Consider the following 15078-nt stretch of genomic DNA (forward strand, 5'->3'; position numbering starts at 1 on the left):
GTCTTATCTTGCTCCGTTGTCTCTCTCTCTTTTTCTCCCACTTTCTATTACCTGATATGTCTTTCCTCCACAGTGGTTCCATTTCTTGTATGTTTGTTTGTTTGTTTTTCAACATCTTCCCGGCGCAGTCATGTGATTGCTAGAATGCTTATGTGCAGGTCTGCCTGCCGCATTTATTCCCAGGACTGGTGTGGTCACCTCCACACATCTTTTTTATCAGAAATAGAAGGTCATGCTCGTGGTGCTGGTGCCCGTGGTGACGCTACTTTATCCTTGTAACATCTGTTCATGTGTCCAATGTTTCTTCTTATTTTTGTTATTTTTAATTATCATTCATTTCTCAGTCGTGTATTTCGGATTTTGTGATAGCTGTCACTAAAGAGGCTTACCTTCCCATTTTTCTTCAATTAATAACAAAGAGTCACTAAGTAGGTAATGCCATTTTAACGTCATCTAATATTATCACTTTAGCAATGCACCTCTAACGTGTAGAGCTATGATGCTATCAAAACTATCAGCTATCAAAACATTGGCAAGTGCATTGTGCAAATCACGGGCACACTTGTGATCATGGACGCAGCTTCAAAAAAGTAGAGTTGCTCGATATTGTCGGGGACGGTACGAGGTTTCCAAGAGCACACAGAGTGAAGCGTTGAAAGAAAACGAAGCCAAAGCACGTTTAGACAGTAACGCTCTCCTTGAATGACTCTCGTGAAATTGGCTCGGTCGCTCCTGGTGAATTGTGCGCGTTTGTGTTTGCACTTCGAAAACTGATCAGGCGAAACTTGTACCTCGTTTTTTTTTTTTAGTTCTTCAATTGTTTGTGCTGTTAGAGACAATTCTCACTATTCCCCCTTTTCATTGACATTCCCATTACGGGCTTTCTTCGCCGCGCTGTCTTTGTCCTAGCGTAGTGTTCCTTCTTTTTTTTTTCCCCTGTTTTTTTTTTATTTTACTCACCACCACCAACGATCGCTTTAAGTCCCTCGGTTTTTATGCAAGAAAAAGGGGCGAAAATTTTCAACGCGCCCGACCCGCGCGTGTCCGGCATAAACACGCTACCTGCATCATTCACAGAGATTCTGACGCAGTGGTGAAAAGCCCGAACGCCGTGCCGTGACTTCGTCGTTAGCTTTCCTGTGCCAATCTGCTAATATCTGCGTGACCTGAGTTGGAAACAGCAGAGCCGCACCACGTGCCGATTCTATGCGTTGTTAAGAAAACAGCGTGAAAAATCCGTCGCCTGCACAAACGCGAACGCAAGTTTAAAAAAAAAAGAAAGAAAAAAAAAACGGTTGTAGGGAAGCACTCCGGTTTCGGAGCTTCTGCAGGTCTGTGCTGCCATCTCTTACAGAAAAACGCAACCAATCACGTCTTCTTTTCTTTTTTTTCTTTTTTTTTTGATTGCAGCGCTCATTTTTGTCAGAAGGCAAAAAATCAGCTCTATAGTGTTATCAGGCCTGCGAAATCGGCGCCGTTACTTCGCGCCTGAGTCACGGATGTCATGAATAAGATTGAGTGGAGTACTTTCCGTTGGACACGCAATGCTCCTTCTTTTCTTTTTAATTACGGATCGTAGAATATGCCCTGCTAAAGGGGAGAGGAGGTCATAGGTTATAAAATTTCCTTCGTTAATATGGCAAATCAGTTCTGCGGAAATCCGCAAGGTGGTGGAAGATTGGTGAAAGCGGGAAATTGTAATCCAATCGAAGTGATCACGAATCTACAAAGGAAGCCTTTACTAGTTTCTCCGAAGGAAAGCTGTGCAGTTGAAGAAATATTTTCGACTAGAGCGAATGGAAGTTCGGTAAGGCCGAACGTATTCTCTATAATTGATGTGCAATAGGAACGCTCCGATCATTTCTTTGCTTGTGTCCGCGTTCCTTTTACGCATCAGTAATAAAGAATTCGACTGGAAAATCTTTTTTTAGTGAAACCGGACGATAGAGAAAGCAAGCGAATAAAAGGCATGGAAGTCAACAGTCGAATGTCCTGTGGTCTACCGTACACGGAGGGTAAGGAAAGAAGGGAATGGAAAGGAGGAAACGGGCAAACAAAACAAGCATAGGTTTTCGCTGCTGCTTAAGGCTGTTTTTGAGTAGATGACAAATTTCCCTTTCAAGTACCTCCCCCTTCCTTGTCCGCGGCGGGGCCTTAGTGACCGGTGCCGTGGGGTAAGTTCTATCCCCAGTACAAACGAGAGCAAAACTTTGAGGTCGAGGAGATAGGATCACTATGGCACCCGCTGCGTCGTAACGGTACCGGACGGAGCAAACCTAATTTTGAACTGTTAACTGCTTTCCCAGTAACAGCGACACTCAAAGGGATATACAGGCCCCCATATTCCGAGCCGCGTCATCTACACATTTCCATCCCTGACGACAACGCGATAGAGAGGGGTTGGCATTTTGACAAATGCATTCCTTCCACCACCGGATTTTCTCAGAATTTGCAGCAAGATTTCTGTGCCAGAGAGGCCTGCTCAGCTACACTTAAGGGATGTGCAGGTCACTTGAGCTCTCTCCGCCCATCCTAGAAGATTAGCAGCACCTTCAACTCCCAAAAGCTCTACGCAGCAGGGCGCTTACCCCACCTGATAAGAAGAGGCACATGACATGGTGCTATGTGCCTCTTCGCTTATTACTCACTTTTTTATGTCTGCTTTCCTAGTGCTGTCAGTGCCTTCTCTTGCGGTCATAGCGGCAAAATTTTTCCTACAACTAGAACCATGCATTTGAGTCTGTATTATATTTTGCTGCTCTTGATTGTGTGCCGTATTTTCTATGTTCTAGAAAGTATTGCCACGGTAACACGTAGGCACCGAACGCACAGCTTGGTACTACAGAAATGCCCTCAGAAGCGATTACAATTATGGCTGCGGGAGAAAGCTATACCCCCAGACACTGCAACAGTCTTTAAGATGGTTCGCCACCTAGAAGGGCAGTGGTACTGCCCATAGTGCCTGTTCGCTATACGAACCAGAGCGCCGCCTAGGATGAACCGCCAAACAACTATGCGTATTGTCTGGCCGCCATCTTTTGTTTGCGTTAGTTTGTCATTCGGCACCAAAGCTTTTGCTACACGTGATTATGAGGCTCTGTTTCGTGCATAATGTTCAAGAACGAGCTCTTGACATCCTATGTTGTGCGGCCCCAGCCATCAAAGAAACCATGCGCTCAAAGAAAATTTGGGTTATGTAGTTCAGCCTGATGTCAAATGTTTCCCTTCCTACTTTTCAGTTTTCGTGTTTTTGTGTTTCTTCTTTGGGGGGGGGGGGGGGAGGAGGGGGAGTAGGAGACGGGATGTCGGGGAAAAGAGGACAACTTTATTTATTTATTTATTTAAGAACATACTGCCAGTCTTAATGCTAGATTTTTGCCCGGAGTGGGCGATTCGTTCAAAGAACACATATCTCATACATGAGATAAACGGTGAGTCGACACGTTCACATTGAATGTCAATGGGTCAACCTACCAATTATGCCAAAAACAACACAAGTGTGGCCGAGCGAATGACATTCGCCTGGCTTGAGGTTATGTCAACATCCTATGAAAACATGATTTTGCAATGCTGCACGAAATCAGCTTACTTCTGAAAAAAAATTACATCAGTTTCCGAGTGCCAGTGCTTTTAACTTTCACATATATTTAAATACTTTTATGACCCGAATTAAGCATGCACATCGCGCAAGAGCAATACATACGTTGAATCCGTTTATTTCAAAGATCAAACGGGGTCAAAGATTCCTCTGGCAAGTGAGAGGTTTGTTAAAATAATTGTGATTCCGTTTCATAGCATAAGGTGCCGGGCAGACCATCACTAGTTTTTCTGACATAAGTTGAAATAAATTTGTTCAGTCGAAATATTTCAACAATCTCAGTATATTAATTTACAATCACCGTTTTCAAATTGCATTTGTTAAATTATATTTCACTCAATCGTAGGTGAAAAAAAAACACAGAAACACTTACAAACACGCGCGCCATCCCATGGTCGCGCCGAGTAATAATTTTACCTTCGTTTCACTTATCGCCGCAAGATGCCACGCCAAACTCAGCATATTTGAGAATCTGCAAATTTCAACCGACTAAGTGGCTCTTCGTCTTCAACGCAGTAAATTCGGCGGGTAATTGTTAGCCGCTTCATAAACTACCGCGAGGCGAAAACTTGTGCGATGCGGATCTGCGCTACGCTTTTGTTTTTCTGTAAGATTGCGAATTTGTAGCTGGAATGGTAGCTGGAGAAAAGCAAACTGTTGGTGGCTGAAGGATTTCTTCCCTACTTGAGTAGTTGACAATTAGTGTGATACTAGAGAGTGCAAATAAGTCATAAGAACCGAATGAGCACATAAAATAATGCATGTATTATTTTACGAAAACATAACTTCCATCAAGCAGCGAAGTTTCTTTAGCGTAATGAATTGGTGGCGTTGAAGATGAAGTGGCAGGTCGGTCAACTGGACAACTCGGTCATTCTTCCGTGCCATGAGGCCTGCGCTATTTTTGGTATAATGAGTCGTGAATTTAGTCCGTCGTGCTTCATTAGTGACCTTGCGTGGCAGTGACGAGCGTCAATAAAGAATGTTTAAGAAAGATGTACAGGTTATTGTAGCCACGTGCTTGAGAAGCTACACTGATTGCATGTTATAAGAGAAGAAATAGAAACACATACGGGTAAAAAAATACTGTTGCGTGAATTCTGATGGCAAGCAATGCAAAAACATTTGTGTGCTCATGTTTAGGAGGACGTTAAGGAACTCCAGGTGGTGGTAATCAATCCGGAGCACCCCGCGGTGTTTTTCCAAAGTCCCATAATTGCTTTGGCACCTTAAACGCTACCATATAGCTTTTTTTTTTTTTTGTAGTAATGTCTTGCTGTTGGAACCGTATGTCTCGTGAGCTATGTCAAAGGTGCTTTTTTCCAGTTTTTTTTTTTTAGTATTCTACACGTTCAATTCACACGGTGCAAGTAACATTGTACGCGTGGATAGCAGAATAGTGGATCGTTGAGTTTTATAGTATAGACATGCGGTGTACTATTTTGTTTTGTTCGCTCACAAATTGTACTTACTCGAAACCCTATTGCACTGCGGATTATTCTGCCACTTCGCCTTTGTCGTCGCTCCATCCTCGCCACCTTTTATGTTTTCGCTATGTACCAACTCACTGAGCACAGCCCAGTACAGTTAATACGAGCTGCATTTGGAACACCCAGCTCGAGCAAGCAAAAGCTACCAGAGCTCAATAGCCTTGCCCATTGATTCACAGTGCGCTCTTTGAAACTGCATTTTTGTGCGAGCGTCCCTGAGAAGTGACCGTAATTATAGTCAGTTAGCACGAGTAGACGGAAGCTTGAATTCATGGGGCCAGTTGTTACTGTCAGATAGCTTCGGAGGTGTCACATATCCCCATAGCGATGCAGGCATACGACCTGACGTGCTTCGTGGCATAACTGACACACCTAGGGTCCGTTGTGGCGCAAAGCACCGAGTCAGCTTAGACCGGCATATAACTCTTTCAAATATGAATCGGAACCATTCAACCAGCAAAGGATTGGCAGTTTCTGCAGAAAATCAAGATTATACATTTCGGTCTAACCTTTCTGTCTAGCCCTGGCGTCGGGAAAGCATGCTCGTCTTAGACCACGGAGGCCCGGGCTCGATTCCCACCCAGATCCCAATTTACCACATTTTCTTTTCAAAGCTAATAATTTACTTTGTTTACAGGAACCACCCTGAGAAATTTGTCGTCAATCCGAGCATTTATTGGCATCTTTTTACTCTTTGCGCCGTCGGCCATTTTTGGTACCATCATTCGGTCCCGCGATTTCACACGATTTCCCAGCCAAGACCCATATAGTCATGGAAGCGCTCAGAGCACACGTAGGATACATTGCTCGAACCTCTGCCCATCATCTAGCCTCACTGCCAGATGATCGACCACGTGCCTCCTTTTGTCAGACAATACTGTCCTATCGTGCCTACCTTACATCAGCTTATACAGCTCCAGCGAGAGTTCTGTTTCCCCTATGGTGCTTGGCTCAAGCAAACGTTCGTCTAATGGTACCAGGAATGCGAACAAAAGCTCAACTCTCGTCTCCAGCACTCAAGCAGCTTTCAGTGCTCTTGCTGCACGAGACACAACGAGCATCATCATCTGTATACTGACGCTTCAACCACGGTGAGTGGGTCTGCAGGATCGGTGATCTTTCCTGTAAAGACCTCCATCATACAGATTCGACTATCTCACCAGACTACATCTACTGCCGCGGAGTTTGCTGCAATTCGTTGTGCACTTCGTGTAATTTCTGATGAACTACCCAAGAAATGGAGCGTGTTCAGTGACTCCAAGGCTGCTCTTCATTGTTTGGTTTCTGCCTTACGCCGCGGGCCCCACGAACAACTAGTTCTAGAAATCGGACTGCTGCTTCACCACCTCGTCAAGCAAGGACACGACACCACGTTACAGTGGATTCTACGCCACTGTGGCATAATGGACAATGAACATGCCAATGTAGCAGCACGATCTGCACGTGAGGAGGGCTTGCAAGACTCCATTCCATTCTCAAGAACAGACGCTGCAATGAAAATTCGTGTGCTTGCAAATGAGGCCATCAGAACTTTATGGAACACACCAAGCTTGAAGCACACACGTCTACACCGACTGGACCCATCCCTTCGACGTCGACCCCCATCTGGACTCTCTCGACTCTAGACAGCAGTACTTTGCCGACTGTGGCTTCGTGTCGCTTGCACGAGAGCGCGGCTTGCAGTCCCTGCGGCGGCGAGAAGAATAGAACACGTACTTGACCACTGTCCTCGATACATCGCGCACCGGCTGTCGCTAGCGGCCGTGTTGGCACGCCTTGACGACAGGCCACTTTCAGAACAGTCAGTCTTGGAATGCCGACATGAACTGTCGTCGCACCGAAAGTCGGTCAAGGCTTTGTTGACTTTTTACGTGGCAGTGGCCTATTAGAAAGACTCTAATGATCCCATTGCGTCCCTTTTCATTTTCGTTCACGCTTTTATTTTTGTCACGCTCTTCTTTCCGTCTTTACTTCCCCTTTCCCTTCCCCTAGTGCAGGGTAGCAAACCGGATGTTTTAACTCTGGTTAACCTCCCTGCCTTTTTCTCATTTGCATTTCTCTCTCTCACTCTCTCTCTCTCGCTCTCTCTCTTCGCGTAATAGGGCACATAATGATTTCGCATTAATAATAAAATAAAGGGAAAATGAAAGTGGGCAAAAAATTAACTTGAAGCACCCATCTCTGCATTACGCGTGCGGTGCTCTTACCCATTGAGCTATTCACAGCGCTCTTTTCTCATCCACATTCATAAATGAGTATTATGTGTGTGCTATATCTAGCCCTGGGAATGTAATGCGAAGACGTACGTTCGGATTAAACTTGTGGCAAGCTTTTTTTTTTTTTTTCAACTTTATTTCCCTTTACTTTGCACGTTCTGCATTTCAGTTAAAGAGAAATATTTTACCCTGTGCATTCCTCGGTTCCATTGTCCGTTGGGTTCACATTATTTTGTGTAACAAAAAATCGAGCCCCATTTGTTCCCCTTCTTCTCGTTCATGATCATATGAAGTAGAGAATGAAGCCAGAAAAATCATACAGGGGAAATTAGTCGTTGTGTTTCATTGAAATGTAGAATTAACGATGTAAAAAGAAATTAAAGTGCACGAAATGGCAACTGTCGACAGGTGGGAGCCGAACCCACGTCTTACTCATAACACGTGTAGTGCAAAACGGTTCGCTTAAGCAAAATAAGAAGGGGGGGGGGGGGGTAGGAGGGAGCGGGAGCAGACAGAAACACGTGTTCTGACTTTAAGTGTAAGTATTCCACAGTAACATGCGTGAGGGAGAAATATTGACTGGGTTGGATGGGAGTGGTGCATCACCTTCTCTCACTACAGAAAGAACAAAGCTCTCCAAATGGTCTTACCCGCTAGCTGAAAACTTCGGCAAAAAGAAGTTTTGGCAGCTACAAGTCAAAGGGCACAAATTGGAGTACTCACCTCATCCATACCAATTGTTATACAGGCTGCCATAAAATCTGAAACGGTTTGCCTTCCCAGGCAAAAGGCTTACATTGAGAAAACGTCTAGATATAAGCCACTTTTCGCATTAGACTTTTGTTTCTGTTTTTAGGGCCAATAGCTTTCTTTACCTCGTTTTCTCGTTTTCGTGGTTGGTCGGATTCGGCATGGAAAACGTTCGTTCGTTCGTTCGTTCGTTCGTTCGTTCGTTCGTTCGTTCGTTCGTTCGTTCGTTCGTTCGTTCGTTCGTTCGTTCGTTCGTTCGTTCGTTCGTTCGTTCGTTCGTTCGTTCGTTCGTTCGTTCGTTCGTTCGTTCGTTCGTTCGTTCGTTCGTTCGTTCGTTCGTTCGTTCGTTCGTTCGTTCGTTCGTTCGTTCGTTCGTTCGTTCGTTCGTTCGTTCGTTCGTTCGTTCGTTCGTTCGTTCGTTCGTTCGTTCGTTCGTTCGTTCGTTCGTTCGTTCGTTCGTTCGTTCGTTCGTTCGTTCGTTCGTTCGTTCGTTCGTTCGTTCGTTCGTTCGTTCGTTCGTTCGTTCGTTCGTTCGTTCGTTCGTTCGTTCGTTCGTTCGTTCGTTCGTTCGTTCGTTCGTTCGTTCGTTCGTTCGTTCGTTCGTTCGTTCGTTCGTTCGTTCGTTCGTTCGTTCGTTCGTTCGTTCGTTCGTTCGTTCGTTCGTTCGTTCGTTCGTTCGTTCGTTCGTTCGTTCGTTCGTTCGTTCGTTCGTTCGTTCGTTCGTTCGTTCGTTCGTTCGTTCGTTCGTTCGTTCGTTCGTTCGTTCGTTCGTTCGTTCGTTCGTTCGTTCGTTCGTTCGTTCGTTCGTTCGTTCGTTCGTTCGTTCGTTCGTTCGTTCGTTCGTTCGTTCGTTCGTTCGTTCGTTCGTTCGTTCGTTCGTTCGTTCGTTCGTTCGTTCGTTCGTTCGTTCGTTCGTTCGTTCGTTCGTTCGTTCGTTCGTTCGTTCGTTCGTTCGTTCGTTCGTTCGTTCGTTCGTTCGTTCGTTCGTTCGTTCGTTCGTTCGTTCGTTCGTTCGTTCGTTCGTTCGTTCGCTCGCTCGCTCGCTCGCTCGCTCGCTCGCTCGCTCGCTCGTTCGTTCGTTCGTTCGTTCGTTCGTTCGTTCGTTCGTTCGTTCGTTCGTTCGTTCGTTCGTTCGTTCGTTCGTTCGTTCGTTCGTTCGTTCGTTCGTTCGTTCGTTCGTTCGTTCGTTCGTTCGTTCGTTCGTTCGTTCGTTCGTTCGTTCGTTCGTTCGTTCGTTCGTTCGTTCGTTCGTTCGTTCGTTCGTTCGTTCGTTCGTTCGTTCGTTCGTTCGTTCGTTCGTTCGTTCGTTCGTTCGTTCGTTCGTTCGTTCGTTCGTTCGTTCGTTCGTTCGTTCGTTCGTTCGTTCGTTCGTTCGTTCGTTCGTTCGTTCGTTCGTTCGTTCGTTCGTTCGTTCGTTCGTTCGTTCGTTCGTTCGTTCGTTCGTTCGTTCGTTCGTTCGTTCGTTCGTTCGTTCGTTCGTTCGTTCGTTCGTTCGTTCGTTCGTTCGTTCGTTCGTTCGTTCGTTCGTTCGTTCGTTCGTTCGTTCGTTCGTTCGTTCGTTCGTTCGTTCGTTCGTTCGTTCGTTCGTTCGTTCGTTCGTTCGTTCGTTCGTTCGTTCGTTCGTTCGTTCGTTCGTTCGTTCGTTCGTTCGTTCGTTCGTTCGTTCGTTCGTTCGTTCGTTCGTTCGTTCGTTCGTTCGTTCGTTCGTTCGTTCGTTCGTTCGTTCGTTCGTTCGTTCGTTCGTTCGTTCGTTCGTTCGTTCGTTCGTTCGTTCGTTCGTTCGTTCGTTCGTTCGTTCGTTCGTTCGTTCGTTCGTTCGTTCGTTCGTTCGTTCGTTCGTTCGTTCGTTCGTTCGTTCGTTCGTTCGTTCGTTCGTTCGTTCGTTCGTTCGTTCGTTCGTTCGTTCGTTCGTTCGTTCGTTCGTTCGTTCGTTCGTTCGTTCGTTCGTTCGTTCGTTCGTTCGTTCGTTCGTTCGTTCGTTCGTTCGTTCGTTCGTTCGTTCGTTCGTTCGTTCGTTCGTTCGTTCGTTCGTTCGTTCGTTCGTTCGTTCGTTCGTTCGTTCGTTCGTTCGTTCGTTCGTTCGTTCGTTCGTTCGTTCGTTCGTTCGTTCGTTCGTTCGTTCGTTCGTTCGTTCGTTCGTTCGTTCGTTCGTTCGTTCGTTCGTTCGTTCGTTCGTTCGTTCGTTCGTTCGTTCGTTCGTTCGTTCGTTCGTTCGTTCGTTCGTTCGTTCGTTCGTTCGTTCGTTCGTTCGTTCGTTCGTTCGTTCGTTCGTTCGTTCGTTCGTTCGTTCGTTCGTTCGTTCGTTCGTTCGTTCGTTCGTTCGTTCGTTCGTTCGTTCGTTCGTTCGTTCGTTCGTTCGTTCGTTCGTTCGTTCGTTCGTTCGTTCGTTCGTTCGTTCGTTCGTTCGTTCGTTCGTTCGTTCGTTCGTTCGTTCGTTCGTTCGTTCGTTCGTTCGTTCGTTCGTTCGTTCGTTCGTTCGTTCGTTCGTTCGTTCGTTCGTTCGTTCGTTCGTTCGTTCGTTCGTTCGTTCGTTCGTTCGTTCGTTCGTTCGTTCGTTCGTTCGTTCGTTCGTTCGTTCGTTCGTTCGTTCGTTCGTTCGTTCGTTCGTTCGTTCGTTCGTTCGTTCGTTCGTTCGTTCGTTCGTTCGTTCGTTCGTTCGTTCGTTCGTTCGTTCGTTCGTTCGTTCGTTCGTTCGTTCGTTCGTTCGTTCGTTCGTTCGTTCGTTCGTTCGTTCGTTCGTTCGTTCGTTCGTTCGTTCGTTCGTTCGTTCGTTCGTTCGTTCGTTCGTTCGTTCGTTCGTTCGTTCGTTCGTTCGTTCGTTCGTTCGTTCGTTCGTTCGTTCGTTCGTTCGTTCGTTCGTTCGTTCGTTCGTTCGTTCGTTCGTTCGTTCGTTCGTTCGTTCGTTCGTTCGTTCGTTCGTTCGTTCGTTCGTTCGTTCGTTCGTTCGTTCGTTCGTTCGTTCGTTCGTTCGTTCGTTCGTTCGTTCGTTCGTTCGTTCGTTCGTTCGTTCGTTCGTTCGTTCGTTCGTTCGTTCGTTCGTTCGTTCGTTCGTTCGTTCGTTCGTTCGTTCGTTCGTTCGTTCGTTCGTTCGTTCGTTCGTTCGTTCGTTCGTTCGTTCGTTCGTTCGTTCGTTCTATTCGCTCGCGTACATCCAGAATCACTGTCGACGGTTTCTGCACCATTTTGCTGGGTGTCACAGGTAGCCCCATGTGGTTTCAAATGGTGTGAAATTATTTTAGTGTTTCAAATGTTTGCTTCGGGTAAAACAAAACTTTAAAACAATAAGAGGCTAAACAAGGTCAGCGCTCAAACAATGTCACAGCTCATGGAAATCAATTTTACGAGCATGTCGTAGACAACCGTGAACGTGCTTCGCTCGTGCCAAGCCAGCCTTGACCGAAGTGCAGCTATCGTCTCCAGCGTATTCGCTTCTGTCGTTTTCTCTGAAAGCAAATCACTATAAAAGCAGGTGAAATGATTTTTAGTGGCTTATGGCAATCGCTTCATAACGTTGAGAGCACGTTTAAGAAGCATATGCATGCCGAATCCCGGTTGAAAATAATTTTACTTTTGTTGTGACAGTTACATAGAAACTTAATGTATCCCTGCCTTCTCTCTTTATTTCCTTCTCCTCCTAACATATGTGCATGCGTGGTGCCTCTGTCTTCGCCACCGAAGATGATCGCCGATTTAACGGTGGTTGTTGTCGTAACTTGGTCATAATTATTATAATTACTCGTAATTACATATAGCTGTTGTGCATTTCGACATTAATAACGGGAAGCCCCATTTACAGTCTGTTGACTTTAGGACTTCCCTCTGTACGTATAGTTCACATTTTGTGAGCTTATTATGTGCAATGAACTGAAACTGGGCTGAAATAACGAAGTGAAAATGAACGTAACTTCATCATCCCAAGTGTGAAAAGAAACGGTGATGAATGATCGAAGACATCAAAGTAGCATAGCCGGTGTCAGAGGCAGCAACTTCGCTATAGGATCCTTGCTCTTGTGTTATTTCGCAGGTTCCTCGGTGGCGATACAAGAACCCAAGATCGTTGACACGGTAATTGAGGTCTCCATCAAACACACCCTAGCTGTCTTCAAGTGCACAGGGCTCGAGGTGATTCTACGAAAGTTTACAATCTTAGCTTACAACCAGCAGGCTCACTTAATGTTCCGTCCAATATCCTCGCACCAACTCCATTTCAATCCCTGGTTTGCGCCATTAAAAATTCCATCCGGCAGCAGCACACACGAGCTTTTACCCGTCGCGTGCTTCCTCCTTCCTTCATCATCTTAAAAGGGCAGATGAAATTGGGCTTTGAAGACTCCAGGCCCCCGTGACACGTGTATACGCTGTCTCCTGCGCTTATAGCTGCGTGAAAGTACTGCCATAAAGTACGACATTCTGCCACTATACCCCCTTCCAATGACCCGCCGGCGTGGCTTGGTGGCTATGGTGTTACGCTAAGCACGGGGTCGCACGTTCTATTCCCGATGACGACGGCCCCATTTAGATGGATGGGAGCGAAATGCAAGAATGCTCGTGTACAGTCGGCTGCATGCTAAAGAACCGCAGGTGTTCAAAATTTATCCAAAGTCACCGCCGAGTGCGTCATAATCAGATCTATGCTTTCGGTCGTAAAACCCCAGAATAATTTTCTCCTCTTCTAACGGAAGCAGGTGGCCGGCCGTGATATTATTAGGCCGTATAAAGTGAATAAATATGCAGCTTTAGAACAAGAAGATGAAGATGACATAGAGGTAACGAATGAAACCGAAGCTAGGTTGATTACAGAGTAAGACATCAAGCTCTACCAAGTAACAAAGGACCTAATAAAGAAACGACAAAGCATGAAAGGGCCTAACTCAAGAGCTCAGATACAATTCGTTCAACTGTTAAAACTTATCAACACGGAGAAAGAAATGGCTACTGAATTTAATTGAATACTGGGATTTTACGTGCCAAAACCACGATTTTATTATGAAGAACGCCGTAGCGGGGAACTTTGGAATAATTTTGACCGCCTGTGTGTCTTCAGCCTGCCCCCAATGCACGGGACACGTGCGCCTTTTGGACTTCGCCTCCATCGAAATGCGGTCGCCGCGGCCGGGATTCAATTCCGTGACCTCGTGTTTAGCAGCGCAACGCCAAAGCCGCTAAGCCACCGCGGCGGGTTGGTATATTCGAAATTATCACGTGGGAAATACTGAGGAAGCAGTAAAAAGTGGCCACAGCATGAACTAGCTCAGAAGAAAACTTGGAATAGGACAAGGCAAGATGTATGCACTGAAAATTACAGGGTCTCTTAAGCTCTCTCTTAAGAGGTGAACGGCGAAAACCTCCTCTTCCTCTGCTTATCATTCGCCTCTTTCTCTTTGCCTCGTCTTTTTCTCTTCTTTCTTACAGTTCACTACTAAGCATTTTTAGTCATTTGTAATCAATTGTGGTAATTACAAGCCGTCGTTAGACATGTTGGTCATGTCATAGTCATTAGTAGTCATTACAAGTCATTTCAGTCATTATTAGTCATTACTGCTCAGTGGTAAGCAGTTTTAGTCATTTGTAATCAGTTGTGGTCATTACAAGCTGTCGTTAGACATATTGGTCATATTGTAGTCATTTGTAGTCATAACAAGTCATTAGTAGTGATTTTAGTAATTATTACAAATTACTAGACATTTCTAGTCATTTCTAATCAATTGGGGTCATTACAAGCCGTCGGTAGACATATTGGTCATTTCGGAGTCATTAATAGTCATTACAAGTCCTTAGTAGTCATTATTAGTCATTACTAGTCATTATTAACCTCTACCAGTCTATATTATAACGTTATCATTCATTAACTGTCACTATCAATTATTTTTCATTCTTTAATCTGTCTTTAATCTGTCTTTATATGGCGTGATGACGCTTCGGCGGACACTCCAGCTGTCAGGTCTGCTGACACAAACTTCACCATGAGCCTAGAAAGGCTTTCGCCTTAATAAGCAGGGTAATGTCATCAGCAATTTCTATGATATAATAAACGCAGCAGAAGAATTTTATTCTGGTCTGTACAGTACCAAGAGCAGCCACGCTACCTTCATTCGAAGTAGTGCAGGAAACAGAAGCTCCTTCTATGCCTAGCGATGAAGTTAGAAGGGCCTTGCAAGACATCACCCAGGGAAAAGCGGCAGGAGAAGATGGAATAACAGTCGATTTAATTATTGACGGAGGAGATATGCTTGAAAATCTTGCGGCTCTTTATACGCAAAGCCTCACGACTCCAAGTGTAACAGAGAGCTGGAAGAATGACAACATTATACTAATCCACAAAAAGGGAGACGTTAAAGAACTGAAGAATTCTAGGGCCATTAGCTTGCTTTCAGTATCGTATAAAATATTCGCCAAGATACTTTCTGATAGAATCAAGGAAACACTTGACTTCACTCAATCAAAAGAACAGGCTGGCTTCAGGAAGGGATATTCTGCAATGTCCATGTCATAAGTCAGGTCATTGAGAAATCTGCTCTCTATACCACTTTCGTAGACTATTAAAAAGCATTTGATGCAGTTGAGGTACCAGCAGTCATAGAGACATTGTGCAATAAAGGATTACAGAAGGCATACGGGAATATCTCGGGAAATATCTACAAAGATTCCACAGCTACCTTGTTTCTCCACAGGAAAAGTAGAAAGTTGCCTATCATTTGCATCTCTCTCTGCCTATCAAGAAAGGAGTCAGATAAGGAGGCGCAATCTCTCCAATGCTAGTCACTGCATGCTTAGGAGAAATATTCAAGCTATTATACTGGTACGGCTTAGGAGTGTGGATCAATGGCGAATATCTCAGCAACCTTCGGTTTGCAGACGACATTGTCCTGTTCAACAACACTGGAGACAAATTACAACAAATGATTGAGAACGTTAGGCGAGCAAGCGTAACAGTGAGTTGGCAGATCAATTTGCAGAAGACAAAGATAATGTTCAATAGCCTGGCAAGGGAACAATAATTCAGGAGCGTTAGTCAGCCTCCAGA

Source organism: Dermacentor andersoni, chromosome 2 (genome assembly GCF_023375885.2).
Source record: "Dermacentor andersoni chromosome 2, qqDerAnde1_hic_scaffold, whole genome shotgun sequence".
NCBI classification, from domain to species: Eukaryota; Metazoa; Arthropoda; class Arachnida; order Ixodida; family Ixodidae; genus Dermacentor; species Dermacentor andersoni.